This window comes from Thermobia domestica, chromosome 4 (genome assembly GCF_964235325.1).
Source record: "Thermobia domestica chromosome 4, izTheDome1.hap1.1, whole genome shotgun sequence".
Lineage (NCBI taxonomy): Eukaryota > Metazoa > Arthropoda > Insecta > Zygentoma > Lepismatidae > Thermobia > Thermobia domestica.
The window spans coordinates 5,793,410-5,818,696 of record NC_137457.1 but is presented as its reverse complement, the minus strand read 5'-3'; the positions used below and the strand labels follow the sequence as shown (position 1 = coordinate 5,818,696).

At 37.2% G+C, this 25,287-nt stretch overlaps 1 protein-coding gene across 2 annotated transcripts in view; it reads right to left on the bottom strand.

Annotated features, from left to right (window-relative positions):
• The window catches only part of LOC145683690 (uncharacterized), a 220,078-nt gene that overhangs the window by 157,173 nt on the left and 37,618 nt on the right, over positions 1-25,287 (bottom strand). The window lies entirely within an intron of this gene.

Here is a 25,287-nt window from a genome sequence, read left to right as displayed (position 1 = left end):
TAAAGGAGTAAAGCAAGTAACATTAATAATAAGTAGTTCAAGTAAGTTACTGACAAGTAAACCTTACGTTTGGGTGAATCGAGTTGCTGACTGAGACACATATGAGAAAGTAGTACTAAATGTGGGCAGTATTTCAGTGAACTTGTAGGTGCGAAGCTCCAGGGGTTTAGGAGATACGGCTACCAGAACATCACATGGAAGTACAGAATAGTCTTCATACAGTTGGAGGTAAAAGCCCTGAAAGACCTCTTGTAACCAGAAAAGGTGAATAACAAATATATGGGTACATATTAGGACTAGGGACAAGTAATATAGTAAGGGTGTACCTGACGGCGGCCATCTTGAAATCCGCCATTTTGAATTAAGGTTAAGTTTTTAAAATAGGAATAGGGTCATGTGATACATGATTTAAGGCCCAAATTTAATCAGAAGAACAATAGTGACGTTAATTTTGATTTACGCGCAATTGGTAAAAAGTTACATGGAAATTAAATATTGTTGCAGCATATGTATTAGTCCTTTACCCCACCTTGTAAATTCTGTGTTAATGATAATAATTAAACAAAAGCAGGTGGATAAATATTAGGTCTATGGTAAGAGTTGCCTTGATGGCGGCCATGTTCAAATCCGCCAATTTTAATCAGACAAAAGTTTTAAAATAAACGCATAACAGTGACAACTTATTAATAGCAAATTTTACCATAAATCCAACGGTATAACCATTTTTGCTTTATCATTAACCAGCACAAAATTAAATGGGAATAGAGTAATGCAATAGATGACTTCGGGCTAGAAGTTAGTCAGAAATACAATGGTTCCGTTACAGTGTTAGTTGTTTGATGCTATACTTGCACGCCATTTTTTTTTTCTTGTATCCTATTCAAATCTATTTCTCGCTGCAACAGAATTTCCCTGTGACTTTTTACTAATTGCGCGTAAATCAAAATTAACGTCACCATTGTTCTTCTGATTAAATTTGGGCCTTAAATCATGTATCACATGACCTGATTCCTATTTTAAAAACTTAACCTTAATTTAAAATGGCGTATTTCAAGATGGCCGCCGTCAGATATACCCTTACTATATGACTTGTCCCTAGTCCTAATATGTACCCATATATTTGTTATTCACCTTTTCTGGTTACAAGAGGTCTTGCAGGGCTTTTACCTCCAACTGTATGATGACTATTCTGTACTTCCATGTGATGTTCTGGTAGCTGTATCTCCTAAACCCCTGGAGCTTCGCACCTACAACTTCACTGAAATACTGACCGCATTTAGTACTATTTTCTCATATGTGTCTCAGTCAGCAACTCGATTCACCCAAACGTAAGGTTTACTTGTGAGACACGTTCGGTGAGTCAGTTTTAAAAAAGTGGTACAGCGTTGACCTCTGGTGCATGGGGTCCCTGGTTCTATCCCAGCCCGCGCTAAGTGAACCTTGTGGTGGACAAACATACTGTGCGTGTGATTTGTTGGGGTTCTCCCGTTTCCTCTCATTTTCTCCATTCCACCATTTCATTCATTTCTCATTAATAATTGTCTCTTTTAGTCTAGCCGGCATAACTGTGGGACATACAACTGAAATTTTTCACTTCATTTCATTTTACCAAACTCTCAGTTTTATTCCAATTCATCTTTTTTTTTTCGGGCTGCTTATGCACGATAAGTGTTTCTATTATTATCCTATACAATGTTAATTTATGAAATATAGACACATTCCGAGCCAGATCTGACACAAATATTTCCACTGCTCATAACAATACACAACTGTGATTTTGTGTCAAATTTTGACGCTGGTAAGTTGTTCGGTGGTTAATTCCATAATCCTTAAATTTCTCAGTTTCATACTACTGTAGAGCACCTTCTTGGCTAAGCGGTTAGCGTACGCGCCTTTGGCGTCGGAGACCCTTGTTCGATTCCCGTCGGGAGTTCATGTGATTCGGATTCCACATTAATCAGTAGGTCCACTCTCATATAGCTACGCTACTCATGATCAACTTAACCATACTATTGTAGCAAAGAAGGAAGAATGTTATATTGCAACTTGGAGCAACTAGCTATTGGTAAATAGTTATTAGAAAACGGTTAAGAAAACCAAACTTTAAAAAGTTCCATTCAAAAATCAAGTCAGTTTACTTCTCCTGGAGGAGAGGACGGACGTCTAGCCTGAGGGGCTACTTTGTCCAGTATTCAGTGTTGTGATAAAACGGGTGGGGTAAGTATTAGGGTTTTTTAAGGTGTATAGTGACTAGGGATAGGCCACACCGTTTTTATAAAACCGGAAACCGGTTTCTAGAAAAACCGAAATCCAAAAACCGACACTACCGTTTTCTCCAAAACCAGTTTCGGTTTTCTTTAAAACCAGTTTTATTTTCATCGAAACTGGTTTCGGTGAAAACTTTTGGAAAACATACAAAACTATTTCTGTGGAAATGGAATCGATTTCTGGAGAACAACAAAACACTAGTCTAATCAAAAATAAAACTAATTTTGAAAAAAAAAACGGAACCGGTTTTGAAGAAAATCGGACCGGTGAAAAACGGAACGGCTTTTGGAAAAAACAAAACCGGTTTCGGCGAAAACCGAACCGATGTTGTAGAAAACGGGTTTCAGTGAAAACCCGTTTTTTAAAATTCCCAAAAACCGGTTTCGGTTTTCCTAAAACCGAAAAAGGAAAGATTGGTTTTGTGCCCACCACTAATAGTGACACATTTGTTGCGGCGGTCCTTGTAGATTTGCTGCTGGCACTCCTTCTCTGTGGCTTGTTTGTGTGGTTGCTGAGTGCTGCGCCATCTCTCGTGGAATTCACTTGCAAGAAACGAGTGGTTTTCTATATATTTTATTTGTTCTTTAAAAGTTTTTTTTTAAAAAGTTATTTTCATGGGCAGTTATGATTTTCAGCATAATTTCCATCTTCGGTTTGCTACTTTTAGCATGTAGTGGTAGAATTTTGAGATGACTCTGTTATCGAATTTGTTCGTTACAAAGGTATTCTGAGAATGTGGTCGGCTGATTTTCTCTAGAGGTGTCTTCAGTTGTATGTGCTTTTACCGAGTTGGCTACGCGTAGCCACTAGTTCCGTTCTATGTAGGGACTTTATATGATTAGTTCGATTTACCGTTTTGTAGATAAAGTGTTTTACTTCGTCAGACATGCTGGGTAATGTAAAACTTAAAAAAAAAAAAAAAAAAAAAGAGAGAGAGAGAGAGAGAGAATGAATATTTTAAAAATAGGTGCAATATTGCCATGTAGGACTTTCAATTTTAACTAGCTAAAATGTCCGTTCTCCTCACTAAAGAACAGTTAATAGAAAACAACAGACTAAATCAATTTTGGACGTCATTTTCCTCCTTCCACCATCTGCCAATGGGTGCTAAACTTGAACTTAAACGTCATTGAGAGTGTAATTATTCACATCAAAGAGCTTTAAAACTACGCTTTAGACATTAATATCGTTAGTTTCTTAAGTACTATTTTTTGACTTGATCTCCTTCCCACCCTTATCCCTCTCCTCATGCTGATGGTAGATAAATTTGGATTTAAATGACATCAACTGTGTCACTATTCATTTCAACGATCCCGAAAACTAGGGATTGGACAATAACATTGGTTATTTTCCATTATATTTCTGTGTCATAACTCACCTCTTCTCTCTCAATACTGAAAATATACTATAGTGGGATCTCAATAACTTGAAACTGAAGGAAATAAATAAAAATTCGAATTTTTCGAGTAATCAAGGTTCAAATAATCAATGTGGCCACTACAAAAGTTCAAGATACCGAGGTTCCGCGTTGTTCCTCATGAAAAGTAACTAAATAACTTCTATAATTCAAAGTTTTATTCATTCAACCTCTATAACAATGACAGTACTAATTTTGAAAGTTTCTTAAATTAAATAAGATGACTACTAACAATAAATACTAGCCATGAGCAAGGGCGCCCATGTTGCGGTTTCCAAAGGGGGGGGGCAAATATAAGCGATGTTTCAAATATAGTTTCAAATTTTGCTATAACTAATGTAAAAATTCTATTGGGGGTTTTGATATTCCCAAGTACTATTTTCTCTTAGGGGGGGGGGGCGAGCGTTCCACCTTGCCCACTGATGGGCGCCCTTGGACATGAGTGCAACACAATTAGTAACAATGACAGTACTATCAACAATGACAATTAATTACGTACAAGCACAGAGATATAACTTTGAAATATCAAGAGAAATGCGATTTATAAGAGCTCCTTCATGGCTATCAGGTTAGCGCAGGCCCGTTCCAGGGTGGTGTAGGGGGAGCCGGGTCCCTCTAAATTTTGGCTGCCCCCCTAAAATTTTCACGATAGACTGGCAAATGAACTATAATATGGTGTTGAACTATAATATGGTTGCATAGGGTCCCCTAACTTCAGCCCCCCTTATAGTTTTGGGCTGGCTACAGGCCTGGGTTAGCGTACGCGCCTTTGGTATGAGAGACCAAGGTTCGATTTTCGGTGGAGGTTTATGTGGTTCGGATCCACATTGAGCAATAAGCCCCGTCCCTATAATCTCGCTGTTGAAAGGGACGTTAAACTCAAAATCAACTCAACTCAAATTCGACTTTTAGAGGTAAACTTCGAGTCGTAGAGGTTCCCAGATACGAAAATTCGAGTTGGCGAGGTTTTCAAATATGATTATGAAATTCTTAAAATTACATTTTAAACATTCGACTTACAGAAGTTACTTTAGCATTATCAAAAGTGTTATGGAGAGTTCAAAGAAGTGGGGAAAATTTGAGTTATCATGGTGCAATTATATAAAGCAAAGTTAAGCCAGGTTCACTGATGTTCTGTAAATAATTGAAACCGGCGTAGCGATCTAGGAAAATCTAGCCGTCAAACATTAAATTCATTTCTATTTATAAAGATTAATTAATCATTGTGGTTTTTCCTTCACTACGCACTACAAGAAGTAAAGAAAATTTGTTATTACAAAGAGAACAAACTCCAGACAGACTTAACAGCAATGACTGTTTTACTGTATCATGACATCATGGGACATGAGTAATAAGTTGTTTGGACGTGGTTGAACAATTCTAGTAAACAACATATAATTCTCTCATTGATAACGAAGCCATTGTCCCAGATGATGACTGTACGTGACAAATCAAATCTTTCTCCAAGCAACCAGTTATGCTATATATTTCAACCAACAAACGTTTAAAATTATCTTAAAACAAAGAAACATTTTACTATTGGAACAATAAGCTAATTTCTTTCCATAATTTTAATTGGAACTTACGGAAAAACAAAAGCCATCAAAACATCAGATCTTCTTATTAATATCCACTGGCGTTCGGTAGTTTGTAATACGTCGAAGGAATACTAAATGGACAGCTGAATGACGTTATCACTATCTAGCAAGGATGCCCATGTTGTGGCTTCCAAGTGGGGGCAAGTATAAGCAACATTTCAAATATCTACATATTAAAATGCTACAGTACCAATTAAGAGCGACCGAGCTCTAACCTATAACCTTAGCTTTCAAACCTTTGATTTACGGTGATTTGTGATTTCACGTTTATAACAAAGACAAATATTTTTAAAAGAGTGTATTTTAAATAAATTACCTAAAGAAATATTTCTCAGAAAATTTTTATACTTTTAAATTATTGTTCGGAGGCCTTTGCCTTTAATAAGCCTCCTACGAAATAAATGCAAATGAATTGTGCTGCCATCTTTGGAGCTTTTTTAAACTAGGCGTATATGTATGTGGCCAATCCTTTCGACAATGAGATCTCGGAAACTACAGGCTCTAGAAAGATGACGTTTTGACTGATCGATTGCAAATTTCATGTAGATTGTCCAGTTCTAATTTAATATTTAAAAAACATGGACACTATATCTTTATTACACTTTTACGTGTACATTGGAAGTGTTGAAATTTAAAAAAAATAAAGCATCACATCCTAAGCATTATACATTCCAACACCACACTGTTGTATATAGGGGTTGTATATGTCTCAGTCGTTTGTTTCATGGTCAAATAATAATGGAAAAGGAAGGATAAACTCTTCTCCAGTCTAAGATGAACCTTTTTTGGGGGGGAATGTTTTGCCCAATGAACACCATAAATAATTGACATTATAATTAATTGTGTATGTAATGTATTTGCTTATTATATACTGCATGCAAGAAGAAATAAAACACTGGTCATACATGAATTAGAAACTCCAACCGGAAGCTGGCTCAAATCTTGCAAATGATGCGAGATATTGAGAAAAATAATCGAAATTCTCCCCTTTATGATACCCCTTGGCTTTCTTTAATCAATACGTCTTTCACTTGTGTATGTAAGGGGACATGTACAGATGTTGTAAGGAATGATAAGGAGATTTATGCTCATATGCGAATGATGCGCTGTGTAGAGAGCGCAGGTTCAGCTAGTAGTTTCAAATTTTGCTGTAACTAATGTAAAAATTCTATTGGGTTTTCGATATTCCCAAGTATAATTTCCTCTTAGGGGGGGGGGGGGTGAGCGCCCCACCTTGCCTCCTGATGGGCGCCCTTGCTACCCAGGTATATGTCAGTAGTCGGACGTGCTCTGTACAAGCATCGGTTGCAATATCAAAGGCATCTGCGCACTCCTACAGTGTTATTTCAGATTTTGCTTTGGGGAAGGGGGCAAAAATTCTCCACAGACTAAGAGTTTCAAGTTTTCTATTAATATATTAGCATAAATACGAGGATAATTCAGAAAGTAATGCTCGCAAGCCCACTACCTGGCCAATAGTATTGCAAATATTCTGAACTATTTATCATTAATGGGCTGATGTTTAAGCTATAGCATGTCACTTGTTTCATCTTCCTATCTCTTCTCGTTCCAGAATAATGGAGTAACCCATGGCATCCAGTGGTGACGACCGGTCGAAACAGCGGGCTGTCATTGAATTTCTAACAGCTTAATACTGCGGGTCCAGGAACATTCATCGCCGGCGACGAGTCATGGATACATCATTATGACCCGGAAACCAATCGTCAGTCGATAGAGTACCGCCACACGATCTCTCCTCTGCCAAAATTTGTCCTCAGAAAGTTGTCCCATCTGCTGGCAAAGCGTTTTTGACATTCTGCCCCATCCTACCTATAGTCTGGATCGTGACCCTGTGACTTTTGACTCTCCCAAACTTAAGAATCACCTTGAGGTGGAATTAGAAGTTCGGCAATAGTGTCGCCAGCAGTCACCACAATTCGCCAACTTCATGGAAAACATTGTTTTGCATTGGTGCAAGTGTGTTGCCCGTAATGGGGACTATGTTGAGAAGTGATGCCACTATTTGTAACTGATATTTCAAGCTTTTCACTGATACCTGTATCCGTGCTATCTGTCAAACACAAATAAAGGTTATCATCTTCGATGCGTTATTTTCTAAATCACCCTCGCCTATGTGTTTCTCAAGCTCAGGTAGAGAAAATTTCTCTCCATGGATTCCAGAAATGCTATCAGTGGTGTACAGGCGGGCATTCTTTCTGCTTCCGACTGTAACTATATAATTTTGCAAATACAGGGACGAAAACATCTTTCTTACTTCCACATTTTACTGGTTTAAGTTTATATTTGCTATCACATTCAAATAGTAGTTTCTTGCAAACATAATGAAAAATTTCAATTCAACGTACGTAAGTTAAAAGGTGATTTCTCACACAACTTCAGCTTTGATCTTATTATACTCTACCAGAATAATCGTTCTTCGCACAGGGAACACACATTTCACAAATAAACAGCTGAATTTGAATTTAAACGACATCGGAATTATCACTGATTGTCTCAGCGAGCCAGAAAACTATGGATTCTACTCCAATATCGGTCATTTCTCTCTCTCTCTCTCTCTCTCTTTCTCTCTCTCTCTCTCTCTCTCTCTCTCTCTCTCTCTATATATATATATATATATATATATATATATATATATCCTCCTTCTCAACTTGCAGGGCTGAATTTGGATTTAAACGGAAGTGTCACTGTTTATCTCAGTGACCCCGAAAACTGTGGATCCGACACTAATTTCGGTCATTTTTAAATCTCTTCCCCTTCCCCTCCCACAAGTTGCACCGTCAAAGTGAAATGATAAAATTCATCCCAGATCCGAACCACATCTATGTTGAAAATTTGAACGAGTTCGATCGGTTGGTTCAAGAGGTATAAATACATAGTGACTATATATATATATATATATATATATATATATATATATATATATATATATATATGTGTGTGTGTGTGTGTGTGTGTGTGTTAAATTAAATATAGTGCATACCCTAAGACCTTCTTTATAGGGACCTTTTTATTTTGTTTTTTTCAAAGGACACATATTTATTTCCGAAGAAGGTGACATATGATGGTTTTCAGTAGATCTCTTTTTAAGTTATTAATTACACCATAGTTACATTAATAATTTACATGAAAATGTATCACTATAATATATTAGAAAAGAAAGTAAAAGAATTTACCATTCATGTACATTTTCAGAAGTGCATTTTCCGTATATTCCATATTCGTTATGTACTATGGCGTTTTACACAAGCACAGAAGATCACAGTTTATCACTCCACCACTCTCTGCTTTAAAGCTTAAACTACATTTTAGTAATTATGTAAGTTTCGTTTCTTTTTCTGAATTAGCAACTAAAACACTACAATACTTTCTAGGCACGCTTGCAATAAAATAAGACAAAAGTGATGACATCTAGTATTTTATAGGAGGATTAAAACATACTCGCCACAGTGACTGATCTAGAAGGTAAAAACTGGGGGGTAGCCTGAACCCATACTGTGATAGATAGTGTTTCTTTCAGAAACAGTGTTCCGGGGAGCACACTTAGTATCCCAGGGGAGGGGCACTGCTGATACTATTCTATTTATTATTTTATTATAGACGTATTATTTTGGTCTGCTCCAGGGGGGCAGTGCCCCCCTACAAAACAGGCCTGGAAGAAACACTGATGATAGGTATATCATGAGTTTACGGTATTTCATGGGTCTTGCCGAAGTATCCAACTTAACTCCCTCCGAATAGACATTATAGTTAGGTTGGACATTAGCATATTAGGTTGGACCTCAAGTATTAATTTCCACATTGTATAACAGAAGAATTGCAACTAAATCTATATCTAATGTTTCAAAAATTTTCCAATAAAGAATAGAAGAGAACGCTTACTTTAAACTTTGAAAAGTATAGAAATAATAGCTTCAATTATTTTTGTCGGTCAAGAAACTTTGGGACTAGATCTGCCACTGATGCACCACTATCACGGTCACATTTGTTTTTGGCAATCCTGTTTGTCAACCGTTCATTCTGCCGAATATTCCTGCTTATCCATTACTTGCTCACAAAGGGTTAAGAAAAATATTTGAGTCACGCGCTCTGCCAAATCCTATTTTTTCCCCAATATGGCCGATTCACGTGCATTTTCAGGGTTGAGATTTTTTCTCAGGATCATAATATCTACATGTCACGGTTTCAGTCATTTTTACCGAAATCAAGAATATCGTTATTTTCGGCTGTTTTCAAGAAAGTGGCCCTGTAGTGGTCAAACGGTCAGTGATTGGTGGCTGTGCCTATTGAGATTTTTTCTCAGGATCATAATATCTACAACATATCACAGTTTTAGTCATTTTCATCGAAATCCAGAATATCACTATCTTCGGATGCTTTCAAAAAAGTCGCCCTGTAGTGGCCAAACGGTCAGTGATTGGTGGTTATGTCCGTTAAGACTTTTTCTCAGGATCAAAATATCCACAACATATCACGGTTTCAGTCATTTTTACTGAAATCCAGAATATGGTTATCTTCGGCTGTTTTCAAAAAAGTGGCCCTGTAGTGGCCAAACAGTCAGTGATTTTTGGTTGTGCCCATTGAGACTTTTTTTCGGGTACACAATATCTACAACGTATCACGATTTGAAGCAATTTCACCGAAATCTAATTACCGTAAGGATTGTGAGGGGTTCTTTGTCATTTCGAAGGGAGACATTACCCCCTGAAACTATTTTTTTCGCAAAAACAACAGAACCCACACATCGGGAGAGTTTCGTTTCTTTAATGTGTCCCTTTTAGTCAAGGGGAACTTTTTTGAAAAGGGGCCCTTTGCCCCCTTAACCTATTCCCGAAAGAAACAAAAAAAAGTCGATTTATTTTCGGTGTAGCATATATAAATTAAGTTTGAAGAAAATCGGATGACGAGAAACCCTTGTGAGGCTACCTACTTTACACTTTCACTTTTTGGACTTAACGGGTTTTTGCCCCAAAGTCTTCAATTACAATTTTGACATAAATGTTTCAGTAACTACTATTGAAATTTCAATACTTTGCAGATATTATTGAATATCTAGTAGCTTCTTTCGCTAATAACTTGTACTAAAACGCACCAAACGAGGTACACAACATAATTTCTTCGCTCAACACAATACCGCGTACTACGTACACCACGGAATCAACACACGTTGTTGACATTCAAAACCTGGAAAAGCTTAACTCGTTATAACCTCCACTATTCAGAGCGGGTAAAATTACCCGGTCGAGAAAACTGATTTCTCTTCACCTGTTCCTATGAGAAACGTAGTTTTTGAGGATTCTCCAATGAAATATTGAAGTTAGAATAAATTAGCCAATAATAATTCAGAAGAGACTTATCAATTTTTTCCAAAATATAAGAGGGTAAAATCTCGATTTACCATGTCTCTACCAAAGTCAGGCAGATTGGTCGATTTACCAATGTCAGACATAACATGCTTTCGCTAGCAAACCTACAATTCCAGCGTGATACGCCAGGTGGCAGCACCGAATCGAAAATGGCCGGATATATAGCGAACAACCTTGTGTATAAGAAAACAATGTTAAAACTTTACAAATGAAGATTAAAATACCCTTCACTAAAATTAAAATCACAATAAAACCATCGTAAGTATTGTAGGAGCTTATTACAATTCCTATACTGCTCAGAAAACAAAAGAAATATTTGGAATGAAGTAATATTTTCATAACTATTTCCGAATGGAAACAGTTTCTTTTCTGCAGCCCGAAAAATCCTTGATCATTGCACATTTTTGTTTTATTCAGATGAATATAGACGAATAAAAGCGTTAAATTGTTTTTTCTCTTTGAATAATAAAATCTTTATCTATATTTTAATGTATTAGTTAAACAAAAGTATATTGTAAATAAGAATAAAGTCAAATCAACAATTGAAATGCTTGTAGAAAAAAAAAAGGTATTGAAAGTCGTATCAAACAAATATTTTGACTTCCGTTTTATGGGAGAAAAAATTAACAACACAAGAATGCAAATATTAAAGATGCGTAATCAAGGTGACCAGACGTCCCGTTTTACCCGGGACAGTCCTTTATTTTCAACTGTTGTCCCGTTATTTTCTGATTCTCAAACGGGACGCCTAAATGTCCCTATTTAAGCAAACATGACCCAGGTGTCCCGTAATTATTATTCAAAATATAAATGATCAATGCTAATTCTACACTCTTCCGTACCAACACTCATTGTGAAAATTCAGCCGTGCCTAGAATTTCTGAATATTCAAATGAGAATTGAGTGTTCTGTGGTTCAAGTGGGAATTGAGTGGGAATTCTGAGTGTTGAAGTAGTTACAAGTATTTTTAGGTAGTACTTAAGTTAGATATGCTGTGTTATCATTCTTACTTGTGTATTTTGTAAATTGAAAACACTGCAGAGTCCGAAAATGCAATGTGGAAGGCCCCCCCCCCCCCGTCGCCGATTCGTATGCGTCCCGTTTTTGAAAGTAAAGGTTCTGGTCACCTTGTGCGTAATTAAAGATTTGATACAATCTATCAATACAAAGAAAATACCTACAAAATTAATATAATAGTATAAAGAAAATACAATCACCTTCTCGAAACGTTTGTTTTAATTCCAATCGCTATTGAAACCAGTGGTGCTTGGGGTGAAAACCAGTGTTGCCACACTTGGTACAATTGTACCAAATTCAGCCCTTTTTGTCATTCATCGGCCCGTTGGTACCACACAGGCATTTTCAGCCTCTTTTGTGAAAAACTTGGTACAATTCTATCTAATTCAGCACCATTTAACAAACACTTGTCACATTTTCAAAAGTGTCAGTAAGACTTTCCTACATCTCACGTTACTCATACTGTGTGTTGGACTCGTAAAAAGTGCTGTTGAACATTCATTTCTGTGACGTTACACCGCAGAACGCTACGAACTTTGTGTAGAGAATTCGTAATTCGAACTATACCCAAAAAAAAAAAAAAACAAACAAATGACGCTAGATGAGCGCATCCGCGCCGGGCATGAAGGAAACGAGATAGAAACAGCGTGGTAGAAATTTTAGTCGTTCTACGAGTAGTTGGATGTTTTTGAAACTCAATTAAAAAAAAAAAAAAAAAAAAAAAAAAAAACACTTTCTTGATTTAAACTCTTGGAAAAGTGGGGGGGTATTGTTACTTTCCAGTTATAGAGCCATGTATTACACCTAGTGATGTGAGGTGGAAAAAATTCCTCTATATTTTTCCGGAAAATTTTCCGTTCTAAAAAAAAAAAAAATGTCAGTAATCAAGTAACAATTCCTCAGTAATCATAAAAGTGGTTGAATTCATGTATAGAAATGTTAAAAAGTGAAAGATCATTTAAAGAATCTGAAAATTTTCATAGGTCAGACAATTTTCAGTACTATAGAGAAACAAGTTAAACAATTTTTCATAAATCGAAATATTTTCTGTTTAATATGGAAAAATTGAACTTTTTATGAGTCAGAAAATTTTCATTTTGACGCAAAAAGTAAAACAACTTTTTGTGAATAGGAAAGTTTTATTGCTCTGTAGAAACAAGTGAAAGAATTTTCATAGATCGGAAAATTTTCATCACGATGTAGAAACAAGTTGAAAAACTTTCATAATCTGGACAATTTAGGATATTATGTATAGTGATGTTAGGTGGAAAATTTTCCACTATGTTTAACTGAACATTGGGCTACAAAATTGAATTTCTGTAGGGAAAGTTAGTCAGCAACCAATTATAATTTTCCAATTAGCTTTCGGGAACCAGAATAGTTTATAATATTTCAAGTTCGGAAGTAAAATTTTACATAGTGTTTCTCTGTCTCATCGGAAAATTTTATGAATACTGAGGAACTGTTACTTGATCACCGATATTTGTTAACAACGGAAACTTTTCCGGAACAATATAGAAGAAAATTTTCCACCTCACATCACAGCTAAACAAGATGTAGGAATAAGTATGTTTTTATAAATCGGAAAATTTTTATTACTGTACAGGACAGACAATTTTTCGATTCATGAAAAATTGTTTCACTTGGTCCTACATAGTACTGAAAATTGTCTGAGCCATGAAAATTTTCAGATTCTTTAAACGATCTTTCACTTTTTAACATTTCTATACATGATTTCAATCAATTTTATGAATACTGAGGAATTGTTACTTGATTAATATTTAAGAACGGAATTTTTTCCGGAAGAATATAGAAGAAAATTTTCCACCTTGCATCACGGCTAAACAACGATGTAGGAATAAGTGGAGTGTTTTTATGAATCGGAAAATTTTCCGGAAAATTTTCATCACTGATTACACCCAGAGATAAAAGTGGATCTGAAAATGTAGGGGATGCATGACGTCACGCCGTCCTCCGTGCCTGTCTTTGTCAATTGTAATTTTTTAGAAGGGGGGACGCCACAGATATTTTCTGAAAGTGGGGAGACGGCGTTCCCCCGCGTTCCCCAACACTTTTACCCCCCGATTGTATAAAATAATGAATTCAGCCCTTTTTGTTTCAATTTGGTACTATTTTTCAGCCCACTCCAGAGGTAGGACTGTGGCAACACTGGCAAGAAGTCTTGAATTCATTAGGGAGGTAGGAAGTCGCATTTCTTGTATTTCCGGCGAAGTTCGCTCCACATCTTATTTTATACAGCGCATATCCGTTTCTATCCAACGTGGTAACGTCTCATCGGTCCTTGGCACTTTACCACCTGGCAAGGAACTGGATGAGGTGTTTCTACTCTGAGAAGAATTATTTTTTATATAATAGTTCTTGGACAATAGTTTTCCTTTTGACGTTATAATTACATATTTAAATTTAATAATTCAATGGTTTTCATATTTAACGTCAAATCACAATGTAATATATTTAAGTTCTATTCCAAAAAATGATTCAACAATGTATAATGGAATCTGAACAATGTTCTCGATTGGTGGCATTTGCAGAAATAACAGAATATATATATATATATATATATATATATATATATATATATATATATATATATATATATGTATGTATGTATGTATGTATAACTTGTAGTTAGAAGTTTGACATGAAGAAATAATCTATCAGACTGCTAATTGTACAAAGGAAGAATACGATATATCTAATGGTATAAAGGTATTAATATATGAAATATGAAGATAACAGAAATCATTCCGTTTACAAATCCTTATTTTCAGCTACTTTTTAAAACTAACTCATTCTATGGCCTATGAAACTCTTAGGTTCAAGACCATGTTTACAAAAGCTCTCCATCAACTTCTGTCCTTAGCCAACTGAATCCAATTTCCACTTTATATTCTTATTTCTGCGAGATTCATGTTAATAGTATCGTCCATCTGCAGCTAGATCTTCCTAACGGACGTTTCCCGATTGGACTTTGATAGCGATTTACAAGTACTTTCTTCCATTCTGGCTACATGACCTGTCTACCTGAGCCTCTTAGACTTTACAGGCCTTATGCAAGAGTTCCAATTTCTCTGTAAATTTGGGGGGGGGGCATTCAGATGCAGAAGGTATATACAGTATATGACGACTTTAAGACAATTTGCATTCAAATTATGCCAAATATTGAATATTCATAAATACAATAGGGGGCTCACATGAGCTTTGGGGGCGCCCGCCCCCATTATCGGCGGCCTTGGCCTTATGCAGAGTCGTTCTGATGCATGATTAGTGTCGCACTAAAGAGTTCGACTAACATATGCATCCTGCAGTAGTCAGGCCACTAGTATGACGCTAATCATACGTCATAACGACTCTGTATAAGGCCCGATGACCTTAACAATGTTTGGTAGACTGTATAAATTATGTAATTCCTGGTTATGAAGTTTCCGCCATTCCCCATTCCTGTACCTCTTGGAGCCGAATATTCGTATAGGATTTTATTATGAAATGGAATATTAAGTTTCTAATAACGTAGGTGTCAATGATCATTTGTATTTTGCGTTAGTTTTATTGAGACCAATATGAGGGATGACGTTCCTCGACGATCACACTGTCCAGGACAGGGGGGATCCAGGACGGACTTCTGGGTGGGGGCGGTGGGTTCTAATACTGCTACTTAGATGTACTTTTAAGAGCTTTAAACTCTGGAAATGGGTTTTATTTATATATACTAAAATAAGAAAGTTTCCTCTTCTGGGGGGGGGGGGGGGAGACGATCCGCCACTGGTCCAGGGAATTAGAGACGAAGAAAGGAATGTGGAAGCAAGGAAGCAGTCTGGGACTATTATGTTAGGTACGATCCTGGTATTTGCCTGGTGTGAATCAGGAACACTCAGGAAAACCTCACTCCGGATAGCTAGCCTAAGGAAGCTATTAGGCTACACTATTCCGACCGAGTGTCTGCACCGGGAATCGAACCCAGGACAAATGGGACTTACAATATTGTGATACTAGAACGTCCGTAGGTACTATCCTTACTCCACACGCTAACTCTTTAACGTAAACGACTTTTTAAATTTCTTGTTTGATAATAGAAAGCTAAAAGAATTATGTCGGTCGAGTTCGCCGTCGGAGTTAATTCATTAACATGTTAATGGGTAATGCCGGCTTATGCTCGTCCGGTAATTCACACGATAACTCTTCAACGAAAGCTGAGCTCCCTCGTGGCTAAGCGGTTAGCATACGCGTCTTTGGCGTAGGAGACCCGAGTTCGATACCCGGGCGGAGCTCATGTGGTTTGGATTCCACGTTAATCTGTAAGTCCACGTCTCATATAGCCTCGCTGCTGAAAGGGACGCTAAAGTAAAATAAACAACTCTTCAACGAAAGATTTTTTTTTTGAAGTTACACATCTCGGCGTAAGATGGCACCAATCATATTCCAGCACTGACATCTACCCGACGAAATTGAAACCTCTAGTTCGTAATCCTTTTTAGTGTCTACCAGATTATTTAGTTGGGTACGTCACAAGTTTGGTTAGTAGTAAAGATGGTTATAATAGTTGGAGTGGCAATAGTAGGAAATGAAATCTTTCGGTTTAACGTCCCACGATTATGTCCTTTAAGCTAAAGGAGACAATGATTCACGCTAGCGAATGATGATGGAAGAATCGATGGAATGAGTATGTGGGAGGAAGTGGGAGTACCCTGAGAAACTCCACAGACACGATGTTGTCCACAAACTTAGTTGGCCGGGGATGGAACCAGGGACCCCATGCAATAGAGATAACCGCTCTACCTCTGAGCCACTGTGTCCCGTAATAGTAGTAGTAGTAGTAATAGTAGTATTAGTATTAGTATTAGTAGTAATAATAGTAATAGTGGTAGTAGTAGTAATAGTAGCAGTAGTAATAATAGTAGTGATAGTAGTAGTAGTAATAGTAGAAGTTGTAGTAGTAGTAATAGCAGTAGTAATAGTAGAAGTTGTAGTAGTAGTAATAGCAGTAATAGTAGTAGTAGTAGTAGTAGTAGTAGTAGTAGTAGTAATAGTAGTATTAGTAGTAGTAGTAATAATAGTAATAGTGGTAGTAGTAGTAATAGTAGCAGTAGTAATAAAAGTAGTAATACTAGTAGTAGTAATAGTAGAAGTTCTAGTAGTAGTAATAGCAGTAGTAATAGTAGAAGTTGTAGTAGTAGTAATAGCAGTAGTAATAGTAGAAGTTGTAGTAGTAGTAATAGCAGTAATAGTAGTAGTAGTAGTAGTAGTAGTAGTAGTAGTAATAGGAGTAGTAATAGCAGTATTAGTAGTAGTAGTAATAATAATAGTAATAGTGGTAGTAGTAGTAGTAGTAGTAGTAGTAGTAGTAGTAGTAGTAGTAGTAGTAGTAATAGGAGTAGTAATAGCAGTAGTAGTAATAGTAGAAGTTGTAGTAGTAGCAATAGCAGTAGTAATAGTAGAAGTACTAGTAGTAGTAGTAGTAGTAGTAGTAGTAGTAGTAATAGTAGTAGTAGGTTATAAGTCAGACAAGAAACGCTGATAATGCCGTGAAAAAAAGTAAAAAGAAAAACGAAAAGAAAAAAATCTTTAGTTTGAAATTTCCATCCTCTATCATACAAATTTACATCAATGTGATTCGATTGCGGTCTTCTGGCAACATAGTTGATGTTATACATTAAACCTAACTGCGCATTGGCAGACGAAGCGAAAATAAGTAATTCTCTTGCTTGGAAGATGATAACTTTCAAATATTTTGTTACGTATTGAGCTATTTGCTAGGAATTTCCACCTTCCCTCAAACTGTTATTCATCATGATTTGTTAAAATAAAGAAACAGACGGTTACAAAAGATAACATTCCATTCCTACCAATCAGAAGAAATGTTTATGTCTTCCAGCAACACTGAAAACGTGCCACTTAAATGCATTATCATAAGATTGTGTTGACTCAATGCACTTAGTGTCGAATTGTCCTTGAATTCCAAGAATCATGTATGCGAGTGCCACGTACGTTTGTCATTGATTTTAAAGTCTGCAAAATTCCCATGTATCATGATAGATAAGTATTATGGTCATTTAACAAAGTCTAAGCGTGTTTTGCGATCAAGGAGAAAATTCCTGTTAAAATGAATCAGATACGTTCATTAATGGGATTTATGTTTTTGGGCCTCATTCCGTTACAGTCTTAGCAAATTTTGTGGGTCGCAAAGCAACGTAAAACATGTTAACAAGACATTAAAAATGCTGTGATGATTATCGTAAACTAAAACGTACATTCTCCATTGCATTGTTGCGAACCGTTACAGAATAGAGTCCCTTATCTATTTAAAAAAATCTAACATACATGTGTCATTTGTAGAACGTGAAATGGTTAGGTTTAATTAGATTCTATTCGACTCAATCTGAATCCATCTAAGACGTATATATACATATAGTGGAGGTTGGAAAAATAAAACCTCTTTTCTGGAATGAAACTTTGCCATATCTGAAAGAAAACACACGCAAAAAACGCGGTTATTTTATCAACGTATTACCCCCCCCCCAAAAAAAAACCGCCTTTTCTGAAGAAAAGCTTCGTCATCTCTGTAAATTTCAATAAATCTGAGGAAATTGTTCTTATGCCAACTGATTCATCATACGCTACTTCTTTGACTGGTACAGACACCTGCCGTAATAATTATGTACTACTAAAAGGCGGTTCAAAAAAGAAGAGTTTCTCTACTTACTCACGAAGAATGCTACTAATTTACTACTACTACTACTATTACTACTACCGCTATTAATAATAATAATAATAATAATAATAATAATAATAATAATAATAATAATAATAATAATAACAGAGCTCCCGTACGCGCCTTTGGCGTGGGAGATCCGGGCTCGATTCCCGACGTTACCTCATGTGGTTCGGATTCCACGTTAATCAGTAGGTCCACGTCTCTTATTAGCCTCGCTGCTGAACGGGACATTAAACTCAAAATCAACTTAACTCAATAATAATAATGTTTATCATAGAAATATAGCAACTACTTATATTTATAGTATGCATCAGTACTGCAACTTAAGATTAATTATTTGGTAGACTTATTAAAATTTGCAAAATTATACAAAATGTAAATGTTCATGACCTGGACAAAATTGATCCAGCATCAAAATTACTCGTATTTCAATCTTGAAAATAATAAATGATTTTTTTTGGGGGGGGGGTGGAAGAGTCGTAATGTTCAGAATACGTGAAATTCCTAGAGTGTGCCTAATATTGTATTTAATATTAAAACAAGTGCCTATCCTTTCACAGTGTGAAATGACGGCAGACTTCCAAACTATGCGAATTTAATACTCAAATTTAAATAGTACATCTATAACTCCTGGTTGCAATACATCAATAATATCAAAGATATAACCAGTTAATCGGTCTCTAAATTCGTATCAAAAAGTAAGCCTACCCGTTAACTCTTACTGTTTTTGTTTAATTATAATAACTGTTGAAACCGGAAAACGTGAATTTGAACCATTTCCAGTTTGAATAAAGGCTTAAAAGAGGAAATAAAACCCACATCTGGGACATGAATCGATTGTCCAAAACCTTATTTGAATATCTCTTACAGTTTTTTTCTTTATGAAAATCAGATTTGAAACCGGAAGTACTAGAGAGTTTCAAAATTTTCCGGTTTTTATAGAGTGTTGTCGTGACACACACTTTTGAGACACTGCATTGGCCTCAGAAACCCGTTTCTCGCTATCTAATTAACCGTTTTGTTCTATGGCGGTGAATGTAGACATCGGAAATGGTTAATTTCAACTAAGGATGGCTGGAAACGGTTCCTGGTGGAACTGGTTTTCTGCTCTGAACGGATCCGGTTCCGGAACCGGGTTTTCGGATCCAAATCTGGAACCTGTTCCCAACATCCGGTTCTGAAAACCGGATCTCCAAGTACCGGTTTCCGCCCGAACCGGAACTTTATGGCCATCCCTACGCTAAACCCGAACTGTTGGCAGGGTGTGAACAGTGTGCTAGATGAAATGGTGGCAAACTCATTGGCTAAACAGGCAAACTCATTTGGCTAAACACCCTCTGGTGGATCAACAATTTTTTTCTGGGGGCACAAGTGGGTCTGAGTGGGGAGGGCACAAGCGTGTGGTCCTCTTTGCAGTGTTTTGAAGGTGAAATTTGTGCCTCTTGTACGGGTCTTTGGAGTTTTTTGGATTCATGTCTGGAACCGGTTCGTAAGGTCCGGTTCCGGAATCTGGTTTTCGAATTCGTCTGGAACCGATTCTTAAGATCCGGATCTGGAACTCGGTTTTCAGATACACGTCTGGACCCAAGTGGTTCTAAAAGCGGGTTTTCAGATCCAGGTCAGGAACCGGTTCTGGAAACCAGATCTCCAAGAGCTTGGCCATGCCTAATTTCAACGATTTCTGGTTCAAATGGAAGATTTAGAGAAAACTTTGGGAATTGAGTGCAAACACCACATATTGATATATCTTACCATTTTTACTCTACTGATATCAGTATTGAAACAAGAAGCAATAGTATATTTGAACTACTTTAGATTTCGGTGAGTATTGCAGGTTGTGATGGTATGCTCCTTTGACACCCAGAATAGATTGCATAAATCCGCTGTTCGCTTACAAATATCTTTGATATAATACGGTAAAAGCTGAAATCAAAAATTGTTAATTTTAACTACTTCCGGCTTAAATATAATGTTAATGAAGGTAATGGAACTATTATTAGAAAGGTGAATCGATAGCAAAAATCGCATCCCATTATATCCCACAGTTTTTCCTCTATGGAAATCGTATGGAAATAATCGAAAGTAGTTGTAAATTTGAACGTTTCAAAATCTCTTGTCGTCGTGAATTCTATCGAGAAATTTGAAGTTTAAAATATACAAAACGATAATCATGCCTGTTGTTCTGTATGGTTGCGAAACATGGTCGGTTACTCTGAGGAAAGAACATAGACTAAAAATATTTGAGAACAAGATCCTTAGACGAATATTCGGACCCAAGAGGAACGGGAGTGGGGAATGTCGGAAACTTCATAACAAGGAACTACATAATCTATACGGTTTACCCAACATTGTTAGGGTCGTCAAGTCTAGGAGGCTTAGGTGGGCAGGTCATGTAGCTAGAATGGAAGAAAGTAGAAACGCTTTCAAAGTCTTGACTGGAAGAACAATCGGAAAACGACCATTAGGAAGACCTAGGCGCAGATGGATCTCACAGAGATAGGAATACAAAGTAGAAACTGGATGTAGTTAGCTAAGGATAGAAGTCAGTGGAGAGCTTTTGTGAACGCGACATTGAACCTCCGGGTTCCATAGGCCATAGAGTTAGTTAGTTCCATAGGCCATAGTTTGAACCACATCTGGTTTCGGTAAAGTATTGCAAATAGATGATATGTTGGTTTGAGACGCTGAATTGTTTGCATAAAACAACTTCTCGCAATCTGGTAACATTGTCATTCTATGGTGTCAAACGATGAAACCATAAATTGATAATTTGAACCACTTCCGGTTTGACTAGAGGGGTAACGGAGAAGGTGGAACTCCGTATCTCGATATCTCTTACAGTTTTTACTCTATGGAAATCAGTATCAAAACCGGAAGTAGTAGTAAATTTCAGCCACTTCCAGTTTATGTACTGTTGTAGGTTGCAATGACATATTTTTGACAATTTATCGGTTCCAGAAAACCGTATGTCGCTATCTATTACCGTTTTTGCATTATGGCGATAAATGTTGAAATTTGAAATGACTAATTTGAACCCCTTCCAGTTTGAATAAAGAATTATCGAAAGACATGGAATCTATTGGAATAATGAATCAATTACAAAATATCACTTATCAATATGTCTTACCATTTTTGGACCGATACCCGTCAACAGACGGACGGGCGGACAAAGCTATTCTATTAATATAAGACTTCCGACACTTATGCATAGCTTAGTTCGAGAGTCTAAAACTGTGTATCTGTGACATTTTGACCCAATTATAGAGTTCTGAGGGTAAATACCATTATGACTAAATTACATTAGACTATGATTAGTACATTAAAAGAATCCCACACAGCACATGGACGTCCACGAAGCATGCAAGAGTGATCCCGCAATGGACAACAGGACAACCCAGAGTCATCCGAATTTGCTCCCGGGACATACATGGGACCTCCGCGGGATATCCAGATGTCCGCTAGTATCCCGGAAAACGGGATATTCAACGGGACCTCAAAGGGATGTCGACTGGCAAATCGTGGGATAAGGTGGTCCCAGATATGTACCGCATGGGATTTACCTGGGATGTCCTGTCCTATCCTGGACGTCTTGTGAAAATCCTTTAGGATGTTCCATGTAAGGAAGTCCATGAGATGTGTACTCATTGTCCCGATAATCCCGGGAACTATATGAGATAATTGGAATCAAAATGGGACGTCCTGGGTTATATGGGACATCGTGGGTTATGTGGGATGGCAGTTTTTCGCACTTAAAGAATAATGTTCATGGAAAATATTTGAAAGAAGAAAGATACGTATTTTTTTTTTTTTTTTTTTTTTTTTACTTGTTTCAAAATACTACATGGTGGTAATTCACAAAGTTACGCAAAAGTACTACCCTGTTCTTCCTCTTAGGGGTTACATTTCAAAAAGAATTTAAATCTTTGAGTTCAACATCCCACGATTGTGCACTTAAGCACTGGCGCAAATCCCGGGGGGATGAGGAGGACATGTCCCCTCCAATCTTGGAACTGGGGGGGGGGGACGTCCCCAATAAAAATCCGATTTGAGATGTGTTTTTTGGAGAAAAAAATGTGATGATTTGTGTCCGATTTCCACAAAGGAAAGTGAGATGAAATTGATATCCCCTAAATAAGCCTCAAATATGCCCGCCTCCCAATGTTGAAGACAACTCAGCTCCCTGATCCTCCACAGGATCGTTTTCCAACTTCACAAATATTTGAGCATCGCTTAACAAAAAAAAAAAAAAAAAAAAAGGAAAAAGAAAGAAAGAAAGAAACAAACAAACAAACAAAAGTAAAAGAAACGATCTTACTTGACCCCCCCCCCAATGCTGAAGACGGATTTGCGCCGCTGTAGTTTAGGCTAAGGGAGACGACGATAAAAGCAAGTGAATAATGCTGGAATAATTGGTGGAATGAGAAAGTGGGACGAAACCGGAGTACCTCCAGAAAACACACGGACACGGGGTTTCTCCAGCACAAACTTACTTGGACGGGATCGAACTGGATACCCGCACAACAGAGGTGAGCGCTCTACCTCTAGGTCACCATGCCTCCACGTTACATTTAGAAAAACTCAATGTTATTGTCAGTCTAAGGTACACAAAATTACAAGGTTGTACGTGTAACAGTTTCGATGATCTGGAAATAGGAAAAAAATGTCACGTCTCCCTTTGTCCCCTAACGGGTCTCATTACATAACATCCTATTTTATCTACAACCTAGGGTGCAACGCCAATAATTACAAGTGTGCAAGGCAAATTTCTAAAGTCTGGTAACGAGTGAATCAGTGACTGATATATTCTTTTCTAACAATATTTAAAAGCGATATTCTTAAATGCTTATGTACTTTCCAGCAGGGCCGTAACTTGTGGGGGGCCACGAGGGCAACTGCCCCTCCAGAGAAGCTCCCAGCCGTTCGAGGGAAGCCCACTTTAAGACAAAATTTTCTTACTCCATATACGATACGAACATGAAATTATAAATGAAACATCAAACAGGTTCACTACATTACATAAACAAAACAGCACACAAAAGTTAAAATAAAACACAAATAAGTCGTGGTCCCATTTCAGTAAAATATGTCTATTATTTACGACCCTACAAATAATATGTATTCTTATGGCTTTGAGATTTGTCAATATTATCTCAGTAATCAATTTGTCATGTTTGGAAATGTGTACATTTATGGAGTGTATAGAAATGTGTTCCCAGGGGTGTAAATAACGGCAACGCAGACCTTGCCGTGCGGCAGGGCTCACAGGCTCCGGGGGTCCAAAAAGAGTAAGACAAAGATGGAAAGAGGTGCCGAAGAATAAGTATATACATAAAAAAACTTTTTCTAAGGGGTTCAAATACGCGTATTAATGCTTGCCCACCCCTCAGAAAAAAATCTAAGTTAGGATGGGTTTTGTAACTTTTATATGGAAAACCCTCTATATATTATGAGTACAATATTTCAGTTTCGGAAAGGGGGGCACAGTAGTTCAATGATAGAATGTTTACTTCCGGTGCGGGGATCCTTGCTTCGTTCCCCGGCCAAGTAAGTTTGAGCTGGACATCATCGTGTCCATGAGTTTTTTCGGGTACTCCCATTTCCTCCCCATTCTAATTCCAGCAATTCTTGCATTATCATTCACTTGTTTTATAGCCTAACGGCCATAATCGTGGCAGGAGCGGATCCAGGGGGGGCAATTGCCCCCCCCCCCCCAGAAAAGGAAACTTTTTCTTGTTTTATATAAAAACAAAACCCATCTCAGAGTTTGGAACTCTTAAAAGTAGCTCTAAGCGGCAGTATTACAAACCACCCACCCCCAGAAGTCCGTCCTGGACGCGCCCCTGAATTGTAGGATGCTAAATTTATATTTTTTTAAAAAAATAATTTTATTTTATTTCATTTCAGTTTCGGGGGCACTAAAAGCTTTCTTCGAAATTGAGTTGGAAGTGTTCCAGATAAAATAATTCAAACAAAAAAATAACAATGCTATATATGTTATGAACGCAACAAAAGGATATGTTTAAACACTCGCATTGTGTTCATGTGTGTCCTGCTTACATGTTTTCACACATGCTATGATTGTTTTCGTCTCACGCTGATGTCGTGAAGGTATTTCTCGTCGATTGTGTTAATAGCTAGCGAACGTCAACAATAAATTATAAAATACTTCTTTTTTTTAACATTTTCAGTTCCATTTTATATTTCATTTTATGCTTTCGCAACGTTCAATGAAAACGATTATAAATATTTAAATTTTTGAAACTTTTTTTTCGGTTCTGATTCGTGACAATTTCAGGGTCAAATTCAATGATAAGTTAATGGTAGTGGTTTATATGAAGGGTACAAATGAAATAAGATAAAATGGAATTTCTCGTGTTACCATACACAATTATACTCCATAGACTAAAAAAGAAGATTGCTCAGTAATGGATCTAGCCCGGCGCTTAGTCCCCCCTCCCCCTCCAGTTTTTTGAGTGACAAAAATTATTGAAGTATAATTTACAGGGTGTGTCAAAAACGTGTCAATATTTTGCGAACAAATTCCTCAGATCAAAATAAGAAAAAAGTTCATATGGACTTTTGTGCTCAAAAGTAGATACGTAGTTTCGAGTTAAAAGGTGCGGGAAATAAGAACTTTAAAAGTTCATAGAGTGGCCCCGCGTAGCGTAGTCGCTCTCTCTCACTCCTTCGGTGCGAGTGGTCCCGGGTTCGGTTCCCGGTGGGGGCACTCGGTCGAAAAAGTGTAATACGCTTTTTCAGGCCAGCCACTCTGAATGAGGTTTTCCTGGATTTTCCTCATTCACAACAGACAAATGCCGGGGTGGTACCTAACTTATAAGTCCTAGGCCTCATCCTTCCCTTCCCAATCCT